Genomic DNA, 13,609 nt, shown 5'->3' on the forward strand with positions numbered 1-13,609 from the left:
TCTGCCTCTTTCTCCCCCTCCCTTGTGTGTCTCCCTCATTTCTCCCTCTTTGTCTCTCCCTCCTCCACACCTCTCTTCCTCCCCACTTTCCCAGTGTCTCTCCCTCCTCCACACCTCTCTTCCTCCCCACTTTCCCAGTGCCTCTCCCTCCTCCACACCTCTCTTCATCCCCACTTCCCCAGTGTCTCTCCCTCCTCTCTTCCTCCCCACTTTCCCAGTGTCTCTCCCTCCTCCACACCTCTCTTCCTCCCCACTTTCCCAGTGCCTCTCCCTCCTCCACACCTCTCTTCCTCCCCACTTTCCCAGTGTCTCTCCCTCCTCCCTTCCTCCCCACTTTCCCAGTGTCTCTCCCTCCTCCCTTCCTCCCCACTTTCCCAGTGTCTCTCCCTCCTCCCTTCCTCCCCACTTTCCCAGTGTCTCTCCCTCCTCCCTTCCTCCCCACTTTCCCAGTGTCTCTCCCTCCTCCCTTCCTCCCCACTTCCCCAGTGTCTCTCCCTCCTCTCTTCCTCCCCACTTCCCCAGTGTCTCTCCCTCCTCTCTTCCTCCCCACTTCCCCAGTGTCTCTCCCTCCTCTCTTCCTCCCCACTTCCCCAGTGTCTCTCCCTCCTCTCTTCCTCCCCACTTCCCCAGTGTCTCTCCCTCCTCTCTTCCTCCCCACTTCCCCAGTGTCTCTCCCTCCTCTCTTCCTCCCCACTTTCCCAGTGTCTCTCCCTCCTCTCTTCCTCCCCACTTTCCCAGTGTCTCTCCCTCTTCTCTTCCTCCCCACTTTCCCAGTGTCTCTCCCTCCTCCCTTCCTCCCCACTTTCCCAGTGTCTCTCCCTCCTCCCTTCCTCCCCACTTTCCCAGTGTCTCTCCCTCCTCCCTACTTTCCCAGTGTCTCTCCCTCCTCCCTACTTTCCCAGTGTCTCTCCCTCCTCCCTACTTTCCCAGTGTCTCTCCCTCCTCCCTACTTTCCCAGTGTCTCTCCCTCCTCCCTTCCTCCCCACTTTCCCAGTGTCTCTCCCTCTTCTCTTCCTCCCCACTTTCCCAGTGTCTCTCCCTCCTCCCTTCCTCCCTACTTTCCCAGTGTCTCTCCCTCCTCCCTTCCTCCCTACTTTCCCAGTGTCTCTCCCTCCTCTCTTCCTCCCCACTTTCCCAGTGTCTCTCCCTCCTCCCTTCCTCCCCACTTTCCCTGTGCCTCTCCCTCCACCATCTCTCTATTCCCCATCCCCATTTACTTAGAGAAGTCAGAGGGGGCCGGCCGCGTTTCAGGCTGGAGCCGCCGGGCCAGGTGGCAGCCTCGCCGGTCCGGCGGCACTTCTGTCTACCATGCTCCCTCGTGGTACCCACAATCCCCAGCATAGCATCATACTGATACAGCATAATGTGCTGGGGATTGTGGGTACCGCGAGGGAGCATGGTAGACATGCTCCTCCCCCCTCAGCATCATCAATGACAGAAGTGCTGCCGGACCGGCGAGGCTGCCAGCCGGCCCGGCAGCTGCAGCCTGAAACGTGGCCGGACCCTTATGAGTGTGCCACCAGACCAGCCACCCGGTGGCACATATATACGCAGCCCCCAGGTGCCGCGGCCCACCGGGAAATTTCCCGGTATCCCGGTGGGCCAGTCCGGCCCTGACTACAAAGTAATGTGTGGAGTGAAGTCCAGAAATTGACTTTTGGTGAAGAGTAAACCAGAGTTGTGGTAGTTGAAATAAGAACGGTGAGCTGCTTGTTATCAATACTGATCTGTGCCTTCATGGGCACCTGTGTTATAATATGCAGGCTGTCTAGCTATCTCTGGTTAGCAACACACCGGTGATAATCAACATACCACTGGAAAAAGCAATTAAGTAATTCTGCTCAATATACACTGATCTGTGCCTACATGGGCACATGTGCTTATTAAAGTAAGCAAAATCTAACTATCGCTAGGGAGCAGAACCTCAGATAATCAAGAGGTGGTCAAAGTAAATTTGCTGTGGTGCACGCCGGCTGTCAGTAGGGAATACACAGACTGACCACGGGTGAAGGATTTTGCTACACTCCCCCCCTTCTCTCATCTCATGCCTTACACTCATTTTTCTACTCTCTCACTCCAACCCACAATCGATCTCATCCTAGACCCTATGCATACAAAACCCATTCACACCTCTTGTCCAGGGCCGGATTAACATAGGGGCTTATGGAGCTGCAGCTCCAGGCCCAGGCCCATGGAATAGGCCCATTAAAAAAAAAGTTTTTGTTTTTTTACACACTACTCTAAGGTTTGCCACCTGACTGGTATTTTCCTAGCGCAGCCAGTATTTGAGGCTGCCTGGCCGTGCCGGTATTGCAGTAATACCGGCAATACAAATGCAGGTATTTTTCTCAGAATAAATGGAGATTACTCTGCAATACCAGCACCAGCCAGTAGGGGTCACTGTGTGTGGAGAGAGGCAGGGATAGGAAGTTACAGCATATCCCTGCCTCTCTCTACTACTTACTGATCCGTGGGGGAGCAGCAACACAGTACAGAGTCCAGACAGCAGCTCTACAGCTCAGGTAAGTGAGGGATGGGGGAAAGGCAGCAGGGACACTGAGACACTAGGGGACACATGTGGACACTGAGACCCTAGGGGAAATATGGGGACACTGAGACACTAGGGGACATATGGGGACACAGACACTGGGAGAAATGCAAACACGGAGACATTTGAGGACACTGGAAAACGGGACACATGGGGATGCTGAGACACATGGGGATGCTGAGACACATGGGGATGCTGAGACACATGGGGATGCTGAGACACATGGGGATGCTGAGACACATGGGGATGCTGAGACACATGGGGATGCTGAGACACATGGGGATGCTGAGACACATGGGGATGCTGAGACACATGGGGATGCTGAGACACATGGGGATGCTGAGACACATGGGGATTCTGTGAGACACTGACATTGGGACACGGAGACACTATGTCCCAATTTCTCCCAGTGTCCCCATGTCAACATCCAGTGTCGCTAGTGTCTGTGTCCCCAAGTCTCCCAGTGTCTATGTCCCTTGTCTCTCAGTGAGCCTAGTGTCCCCATGTGTCCCAGTGTCCCTATATGTACCAGTGTCCCCATGTCTATGTCCACAACTGTCCCCAAGTCTCCCAGTGTCTGTGTCCCATAGTCTCCCAGTGTCCCCATGTCTGTGTCCCTAGTGTCTTAGTGTCCCCAAATGTTTCAGTGTCCCCATGTCTCCCAATGTCTGTGTTCCTAGTGTCTCAGTGTGCCTAGTGTCCCCATGTCTCCCAGTGTCCCCATGTCTATGTCCACAACTGTCCCCATGTCTCCCAGTGTCCCCAAGTATGTCTCCCAGCCAGTGTCCCCATGTCTCCCAGTGTCCTGTGATCTCCCAGTGTCTGTGTTCCCATGTCTGTGTCCCTAGTGTCCCCAAATGTCTCAGTGTCCCCATTTCTCCCAGTTTCCCTAAATGTCCCAGTGTCTCTCAGTGTCCCCATGTCTCTCAGTGTCCCTATGTCTCTCAGTGTCCCCAGTATCCTAGTGACATGGGGACACACTAAGACATTGGGACACTGGGAGAAATGGGGACACTGAGACACTGGGAGACTAGGGGACTGGGCGACATGGGGACACTGACACTGTGATACATAGGGACACTGGGTGACTTGCGAGACTGAGACACTGGGAGCAATCCATCTATACAGTAGAATCAAACTGTGAGTAGTTTGTTGGTGATTTTACAGAATTTTCTCTGATGTCACTCCTTGTGATTATACAAATGATTATTGCTGGTATTTTTTTCCAAGAAAGGTGGCAACCCTAACTACTCTTCACATACTCTTGCTTAAAGGAGCACTATAGGGTCAGGAACACAATCATGTATTTCTGACCCTATTATGTTAAAACTACCACCCTGGTCCCTCTTGCCTCCCTAAGTATAGTAAAATATAACTTGTATTCAGGTCTGCAGCTGCTGGCTCTGCCTCTGAATTGACTGTCTGCTGACATCATCAGAAGTGGTGGTCTGAGCAAATTACAATACTTCCCCATAGGATTGGCTGAGACTGTCAACTAGGCAGATCAGGGGCAGAGCCAGCACAAGTCCAACATAGCCCTGGCCATGGCCATCTCATAAAGATAGCTTGAATCAATGCATCTCTATGAGGAAAGTTCAGTGTCTGCATGCAGAGGGTGGAGACACTGAATGGCAGTGCTGCACACTAGGCAGTACTGCCCCAGGAAGCACCTCTAGCAGCCATCTAAGGAGTGGCCAGTGGAGTTATTTTCTCTGAAGACAGGGTTTACTGCAAAAGGCCTGAATGGAATGATTCTACTTACCAGAACAAATACAATAAGCTGTAGTTGTTCTGGTGACTATAGTGTCCCTTTAAGTTTGGCAGCTTAAGAGGGATGTATGGGAACAAAACTTGGGTGGACTAGCTAATAAAATTAGTTTAGGTAATGCAGACGCTGGTCTCTCTAACACTGTGGCATGTCCCCTTTCTTCTACACTCACTACATACACCTTTTCTCTGTCTCAGACTATATACCAGGAACTTCTGCCTGCTAGTAAGAAGGCAAGGAGACAAGTGGACCAGCAAGTGCTAGGGGACAGTCCTTAGAAAGCACAGAGTGAGCACATCATTATATGCATTTATATCAAGCTCATGGTGCTGCCTGCATAGTATGCCCTTAGTTGGACAGCCTGGATGATTGGTGGGCAGCCTGACATGCATTCATGCCAAGCTGGCCTTCCAATTCTTTGGACAGACATGCCCCCTTTTTGGGCATGTTCTCCCCTTTTGGCAGGTCTGGTCACGTGATTCGCACCAGTGGCCCACCCTATTACCCCGCCCATTGACTTTCTGCTTCACTGGACACTGCTGTTAGGGGTTATGGATTTACTTGAAATATGAAAGCATAAATGCGAGAGAGATTAGCATAGAGTATATGTTTTCTTATAGCTGCATCCTATGAGTTTCCCTCCAGCACCATCTCCATCAGATATATGATGCTTGGGAGGTATGACTGTTTTAGTGTTTTTGGTCGATAAGATTCCGTAATTAGGCCCATCATAATTGTCAGCTCCAGGCCCACTGTGCTGTTAATCCGGCCCTGCTCCTGTCACTTTCTCTCATCCTACTTCTAGCAGCTGGTGATGTCTCTCCCAATCCAGGGCCCTTCACCTTCTCTACACACACTAAGACAACCAGAAACCCCACAAACCTCATCACAATACCCTGCCCTTTACCCTCACTTACCAAAATTCATTGTGCACTCTGGAATGCCCACTCCATCTGCAGTAATTTAAAATCAACAACCATACACTACTTTTTCATCTCAAACTCACTCACACTGCTTGCACTTACAGAGACCTGGCTGTCCCCCTCTGATAGCGCTACTCCTGCCTCTTTATGTTTTGGTGGGCTACAATTCTCTCACACTCCCAGACTCAACTGTAAAGGAGGCGGTGTAGGCATCCTTCTCTCCCCTCAATGTACCTTTCAACCAATCATAACTCCCCCTGCCCTATCCTTTTCTTCTTTTGAAGTTCACACTGTCCGCCTATTTAAACCCACTCCTTTAAGAATTGCTATCATCTACCAAAACTGAAATTCTGGTCTTTCCTCCCTCAAGTGTTGTTACTCCTGTGTCTGTCTCCCTCCAAGTCAATGGTGCTACCATCAGCTCCACCACGCAGGCTTGCTGCCTAGGTGTTCGCTTTGACTCCGACCTCTCGTTCAAGCCTCATGTTCACTCTATCGCCAAATCCTGTCATTTCCATCGCAAAAACATTGCGCGCATCCGCCCCTACTTAAAGCCAGATGCGACTAAGGTGTTGGTCCATTCCACTGTACTTTCTCGCCTTGACTACTGTAATCCGCTTCTCAGTGGTCTTACGTGCTCCCAACTTGCGCCGTTACAGTCCATAATGAATGCGGCGGCGAGGCTCATCTTCCTGTCCGCCCGCACCTCCCATGCCTCACGCTTCTGTCAGTCCCTACATTGGCTTCCTATAAAATATAGAGCTCAATTTAAAATTCTGGTTCTTGCTTTCAAATGTCTACATAATGCTGCTCCCACCTATCTATCCTCCCTTATACACAAGTATGTCCCGTCTAGGCCCTTACGATCTGCTGAAGACTTACGTCTATCTTCTGTCCGTACTCCCACCTTCAAGACTTCTCGAGGGCTGCACCGTTCCTGTGGAACTCACTTCCCTCCTCCGTTAGATGCTCACCCAGTCTCCACTCCTTCAAAAAATCATTAAAAACCCACTTCTTCATAAAAGCGTATCAATTAAACTCTTAATAGCTCCCAACTGATTCCTCTTCTGCAACTGTCACTAGTCTAATACTATCCCTACCTTTTGTGTCATTTTACCCCACTCCCTCTAGCATGTAAGCTCATTGAGCAGGGCCCTCAACCCCTCTGTTCCTGTGTGTCCAACTTGTCTGGTTACAACTACATGTCTGTTCGTCCACCCATTGTAAAGCGCTGCGGAATTTGACAGCGCTCTATAAATAATATAATAATAATAAGGATGGAGCTCCAACGCGCGTTTTGCCAGTTGCTCAGCTCTTCAGGGGGGGAAATGAGCCTCTGGGAAAAGAGGTTTTAAATATCATGCTGTTCCATGTGATTGATACATAGTAACATCCAATGGGAGGCATAGGACCATTGATTGTCAGAGGAGTCAACCAATGAGGGTGGTAGAGAATCAAATTGGTTTCTCTAAAGATATGAGTTTGTAATGCTTAAATTATAATGCCATTAAAAGGTAAATAAAATTTGTTATAAGAATGTTGTTTGTATGAAAAATATATATAATATATATATAATGATTGTTATGGACATGGCATTAAGGGAGATTGTTAATGCAGTTTTAATAATTCTTTTGGAAATCAGTGTTATCAGATAATTTATCTAATTCCCTGAGTGCTACTGTATTGTATGTACTGGAGGTAATATGAGGGTAACAGCTGCATACGTGTAATACTTAGAGGAAATATGTCTTAGTTGTACATAGAGATATATATATATATATATATATATATATATATATATATATCTCTATCTATATCTATATCTATATCTCAATTAGAATAATGCAAAGGATAGTGTCCTTAAATTTAGTGATGGTGAATAAGATGATACAATTTAGACAGATACTACTGTCTAGTCAGGAATATTAATTATAATAGAGGAAAAAATTGTTAATTGTCATAGTAATATGAGGATGAGAGAGCAGATGGTAAGCGGATTTATCAATGAAGGAATGGGGTGAAGTTAAACTCTTTGGGGCCATCGTTTGGAATTTATTGATAAATCTAGATTCCTTTTGAAGTAATTTTAGGTTAAAATTGCCTTTACGTGAATTAGGAATACATTTTTCTATAGCTTGAAATCTCAGGTGATCTGGATCGGTGTTGTGAAAGTTAATGAGGTGTCTGGTAATAGGGGTGAGATTGCCAGAACTGGTAATTGAGCTAATGTGTTGAAGTACACGTCATCTTAATTGCGGATAGGTTTTACCAATATATTGTTTACCACAGGAATAGGTGATAAAATAAATAACTTTAGTTGTGCTACAATTAACGAATGCATTATTTTTAACTGTAATGTTGGTTTGGTTGGATTGGTGAATTTGAAAAGTGAAATGTATTTACAATGGCCACATCGGTAAGTACCTTTAGTTGTAGTTAGCCAAATTGGGTCTGTAGGTTTTTTCTCAAGGTGGCTATGTAAATCATGGAGATTCTTGGAACAACGGGCTGTGAGTGCTGGATGCATGGGTAGGGATTCTCTTAGGTCCTGATTATGTGTTAAGATGGGCCAGTGCTTTTGTAGAGTGTTAGTCATGATGGATCAGCCTCCATCAAATGTGGCTATGCATCTAATGGTTTTATTCGCTGGGTGCCTGGTTGTTCTGAGACTAGATGCTCTGTTGATTTGGCATACTTTGTGAAAGGCTCAACCCAGAACAACTGCATTAGGCTGTAGTGCTTCTGTTTGCAATATTGTCCCTTTAAGAATTGCATTTTTTCCATTGAAAAACCTGGCTCCTAACTTTTTAAGTTGGCTCCTAGATTCGAAGCAAATTTGTCAAGGCCTGCAATAAACTATATGAATTAAATCTTTGGCATTGCTTAACTAACTTATGTTATCCATATCATGTTTACCATAAAGTTAAATAGTAAAATATACCTAAACTAGGCAGACACCCCTGATTAACATCATACACTGTTCTGTGGGAATAATAGACTCTACTAGAACCCAATAATCCCATGTAACTGTATCCAAGTGAACTTGTCTTATTGGATGCGATTTAACTGCCCATAAAGTGGCACTCTAGGCACCATAACTACTACAGCCCACTGCCAGGAGTACCATAGCACTCTCCCTTGGTAAGCACTCAACTAGAAACTTACCAGGATCCATAAATCCCCTCTTATTCATAATCTCACCATCACATTTCAATCTCTTTCATCCAACTTAACTTTCTCAATCCCTATGCATGAAAAGTGGTAAAAGTGAAGTAGCTGCGAAATCCAAGAAACGCGAGGCCGTCCTACTATCGACGGACGCCGAAAAGGTGTTCGACCGAGTGGATTGGACGTACCTCGCGTCCACTCTCCACCACTTCAGATTTGGCCCACAGCTGTGCACCTGGGTGGCGGCACTGTACACAACGCCGACAGCACGTATCCGCGTCAATGGAACGCTTACACAATCTTTCCCCCATCAGCAACGGCACGCGCCAGGGATGTCCCCTGTCCCCCCTCCTGTTTGCCCTCTCTCTAGAACCTTTTCTGGATGGGATGGGGGCATTACGGGGGTGACCCTAGGCGCAGAAGTGCACAAACTTGCCGCTTATGCGGATGACATGTTGTTCTTCCTGGAACAACCCCTAATCTCAATCCCTAAACTCCTCAAGGCGTTTCAAGACTACCACCAAGTTTCCAATCTGAAACTGAATATGAACAAATCGGAGGCCATGCCTCTACTAGAAAACGCTGAGCTGGCTGGCCGCCTGAGCACAATGTTCGCCTTCTCCTGGCGATCGGACAGGTTAAGGTACCTGGGCACGTGGTTACCACGAGATCTCACACAACTCTATCAAATGAATTTTCCCCCCCTCCTCGCGAATATCCAAAAAGACCTCCTCCGTTGGTCCCCGCAATACCTCACCTGGTTCGGCCGTATACAAGCCCTAAAGATGAACGTCCTCCCCATACTATTGTACTTATTCGCAACACTGCCCGTTATGATCCCGCAATCATTTTTCCGTACCCTGACGAGACATCCGTAGCTTTGTATGGAACTGCTCCGCTTCCCGCATACGCAGGACCACCCTGGAGCGCCCAAAGACAGCGGGGGGTGCCGGACTACCCTCCGTCCAACAATACTACCAGGCCACACACCTGCAAAGGGTGGTGGACTGGCATGCACGCGCGGGTACCAGACGTTGGGTGGCCATGGAGGTCCAGCAGTCACGCGGGACGATCCCAGCCAGACTTTGGCTTGGCTCCCTCACCTACTCGGAGCTCCGAACCCAAAATCCACTTATCGACGCCACCCTTAGGGTATGGTGCTCACTACGCTTCGCGTGCCGGCCCACCACATCACCTAACCCACTCACCCCGATCACACATAACCCGAACCTAGCAGGAGGCCTCCCCCCGCGGCATTTCGGAACTTACACCAGTCGGACTGGCTCTACCTGCATCAATGGACTGCCGACAGAGCCCTCAAACCACTACCTGACGTCGTATCGACTCAGCGACCGACCCCACTAGACATGTACCATTATCACCAGGTGAAAACATACTACACACACCTCCAAGGAAAGGACCACATTCACAGACAACTGACTGACTTCGAACGACTATGCACTGACAGAAAACATCTGGAACACGCTATATCCTGCCTCTACACAAGCCTACAGTCACTGGGCAATGAACGCCCACTAGGGTTCACAGACAAATGGGAACGAGAGACGGACACGCACCTGACTGCCCAGGAGTGGGACAAAATCTTAATTTTAACCCACAAATGCTCCATTAGCTCCAAATACCAGGAGATGAGCTATAAACTACTCACACACTGGTATAGGACCCCTGACGTACTAAGACACATACATGGCACAGCCTCTGGTGCCTGTTGGAGATGTAACTCCGCCCTGGGCACCAACCTCCACATCTGGTGGTCATGCCCCCGCATAGTTCCATACTGGCGCCTGATACGCGCTAAGATCCAGGAAATTACGGATGCAGACCTCCCATTACTACCATTGCCAATGCTCCTCCACCATACATCCATACCTACACAACCGTACAAAAAATCCCTCCCGATACACCTGCTCTCTGCCGCGAAAAGCCTCATCCCACTGCACTGGAAAAGCCAGACGATACCCACTTTCAAACAATGGGTTGACAAGGTTGAGTAAATTCACGATATGGAAATGCTAACTGCGTCCCTGCGGGAGCGCTCGGACAAAGGCGCCCTCCAATGGTACCCCTGGACGTCTTACACCGCACGGGGACGGGCCTGATCCTGTATTCGTGGCCTTCCGAGAGACGCCCGATATCCGCCCTTGCTACCCCTACCCCTACAACACTGGGAAGATCCCCGACCCAGACACTCCCCTTCCTCTTTACCAGCCTGTAACACACCAGGCATGCCCACTGACAGAACGTGGCAACCCACCAGGTTGAGATTTCAGGAGCCCTCCGCATGTGGAGCTCCCACCCCCCCCCCCACCCCCTTCTTACAAGGAAACAACCCCCTGACTAGCACCAGCGCACGTTCATATCCCCCTAATCGCTACGGACTCACCCGTATCACATATTGCACATATAAAACACGCCCCAAGCCACCAACCTAGACCCGCCCAGGCGGACACGCTGCAAACTGGATGTGAAATGGTTACGAATGAAACGCCGAACCCGACTCTGTCTCAATGTCGGGCTCGATGCACTGTTATTGCATATGTCATACATTGTATCTTGACTTTGATACCCCCCCCACCCCTTTCTTTTTTCTGTCTCCTCCCCTTATTTGAAAAACTCAAAGAATGTCTAAAAAAAAAAAAGTGAAGTAGGTACACTGATTACAATGTTGGGATACAGAATGAGTGGTAACCTTGTTCTTAATGTTATAACAATGTTTCAAAACCTGACTTTTAAAGTTCTCCCGGTACAACCTATATATTGAATATCACAACCAAACGTGAGTAAATATAGCACGTGGGTAGTGGTACATGTAATATGATACTTAATTTTTCAAAAATCCTCTATGAATAGCTCTTGAAAGAAAGTGCCTGAGGATGTGTTAGTAAGTATTCACGTGATTTGTGCTGGTGAGAATTTCAATGTATTCTGATTGGCTATATAATCACATTGGTAATTTAGTTTTGGGGGGGATGGGGAGGTGTGTGTGCACGCACGCGCTTATTTTTTTTCTTTCTTTTAGAAATCATATACTTATATTGGGAATATATGTTCTTTATATAAATTTCGGGGGGCGGGGCCTGGCCGCCGACGGGATTAGACGTGCTTCGTCTGAGCTCCCGCTCCAGGGTCTAAGAATCGGTGAAAACTGGAGGCCAAACCTAACTAGCGGTTCACACTGGCGACCAAATCGATCCCCAGCTGATGGGGAAAGCAGGGATACCTCACAAGACCCAGCCTGGCAATAACAGCGACCCGACAAGGGCCCGAAGCACAAGGGAGCTTGAGCCGAGACGGGACGGCCGCCCTCCCGGGTCTCCAGGCGGCGGCTGGCTCCCCTCCCCCCCCTCTGGACCCCAATCTGGGCCCAGAACAACCACCCTGCCGTGGAATACCTGCTGAGCGGCACCACACAAGATGGCCACCGCCCGCATGCCATGTGCGCGACCGGCCAGCACTACAGAGCCGAAAGCAGAGAGGATCACCCAGCTAGAACAAGGCAAGTCTGGGGACGACAACATCACCTACCATAGCCGGGGAGAAAGTGGGGCTGAGAGTGTTACTAAGCCCTCTGACCACAAATGACGACCCCTGGGGAAGCTTTGCTTTCATGCCGCAAGACGTCTCTACCAGTCACCCTCCCCGAACAACAACAAGTTTGTTAGCTCACGGCAACAGATCAAGCCTGGAGGGTGAAGCCCAGCTGCCACCCAGATGAGTACCCTAGACACCTGTGAAAGCTTGTGAATCCCTGTCACTGTGTATTAAGCAGGACTACTGTGTCTCCCTGTTAAGTTACATCATCTTACATGCCAGCTCAGAGACAACTACAGCCCAACGTTATGCGGGCTTTACAAGGGACTGCAGCTTTACCTTCACTCCTAGCCGCCTAAGATCCAGCGCCCTTGCTGTACACTACCACAGTATTGCCTTTCCTACCTATGATAAAGGGCAAAGATGTGCTAAGCTCCAGTGGTCCTGACTAAACTAAGCTTTTGACTAGCAAATATGTTTGGATAATAATAGCTACTTGTTTAACTTACATGTACAAGCCTATACCCTGCAGTATGATTGTATTTTCATTGAATTCTACGCAACTTACGTCCTCTTGCATTCTTAAGCATGCATAAGCCTTAAATACCTCTCTCTCTGCATGATTGGCAATCTATCATCATTTACCTTACTTTATGTAGGCCTAAGCATGAATATCTTGATGTTATAACCCCCCCCCAAAAAAGTGCGTTTATTCAGACATGTCATGTACTCTACCAACAAATAATTTCTGTGATACCGCTGCACTGTCTATGTTTATATGTGAAACTTGCAAAGCACTACAAAAATAAAGAATTATAATAATATATACATATCGTAACAACATTACAGTGGAGTATACATGAAACAGTTATCTTATAGCAGTTTTTATATTATTGTTCCTTAAAATGCATTTGATATTTATACGTTTTATACTTTATTAGTAGCATGTACCAGAAATCAGAAATGTACCAGAAGGAGAACCACAAGTATAAAACCATTTCAAATACTGCACCTTTTTATAATTTTATGTAAACATGCTGGAGACTGAATATTTTTTAAATTCTGACTCTTTAAAAATATTAGGAACCCTGGGTTCCTATGAAGAGAAGGTTTTTGTATCCACAAACTGAGGACTGTGCAGTCAGAAGGATTGAATGTGGATTTCAATCCAGTTTATTTTTTTTAAACCTAGATCTGACCAGGCTCCTCCAGTCCAGTCTGCACTTCCAAAATAACCCTTCTGGTAGAGTTTGGGGCCTAGTGGCATTAAAGCTTTTCCGGGATATCATACACAAAAATGTGCATCTACTTTATTATTCATATACTTTGTTTATTTCACTTTGCATAACGTGATAAGTCCCTCGTGATATAATATTGTCTAGCATGTTAATCTTCGTACGTATTATTCTAAAACCTTTGCGTAGTTAAACATGTTTCATTCACTATCCACTTAACTATAGCTTACGCCAGGTTGATTTAACAATTCTCTAGTTATAGCAGACTGCCAAGTTCCTTTCCATCATGTAATTTTAACTACACGTCTAGCTTTCTATATATGCCTGCTAACACTGTTCTGCTGTAAGCTTTGAAGTGGTAGTTTAGCCTGTATACGAAAACTTTAAAATGAGGCTGTCATATCTAGGAGTATAT

The 13,609-nt window shown here is 47.6% G+C and overlaps 1 protein-coding gene across 1 annotated transcript in view; it reads right to left on the bottom strand.

Annotated features, from left to right (window-relative positions):
* USP54 (ubiquitin specific peptidase 54) overlaps positions 1 to 13,609 on the bottom strand; it is a 205,615-nt gene that overhangs the window by 153,020 nt on the left and 38,986 nt on the right. The gene's annotated exons all lie outside the window — the stretch shown is intronic.

The sequence above is a fragment of the Pelobates fuscus genome, chromosome 10 (genome assembly GCF_036172605.1).
Source record: "Pelobates fuscus isolate aPelFus1 chromosome 10, aPelFus1.pri, whole genome shotgun sequence".
Taxonomy (NCBI): domain Eukaryota; kingdom Metazoa; phylum Chordata; class Amphibia; order Anura; family Pelobatidae; genus Pelobates; species Pelobates fuscus.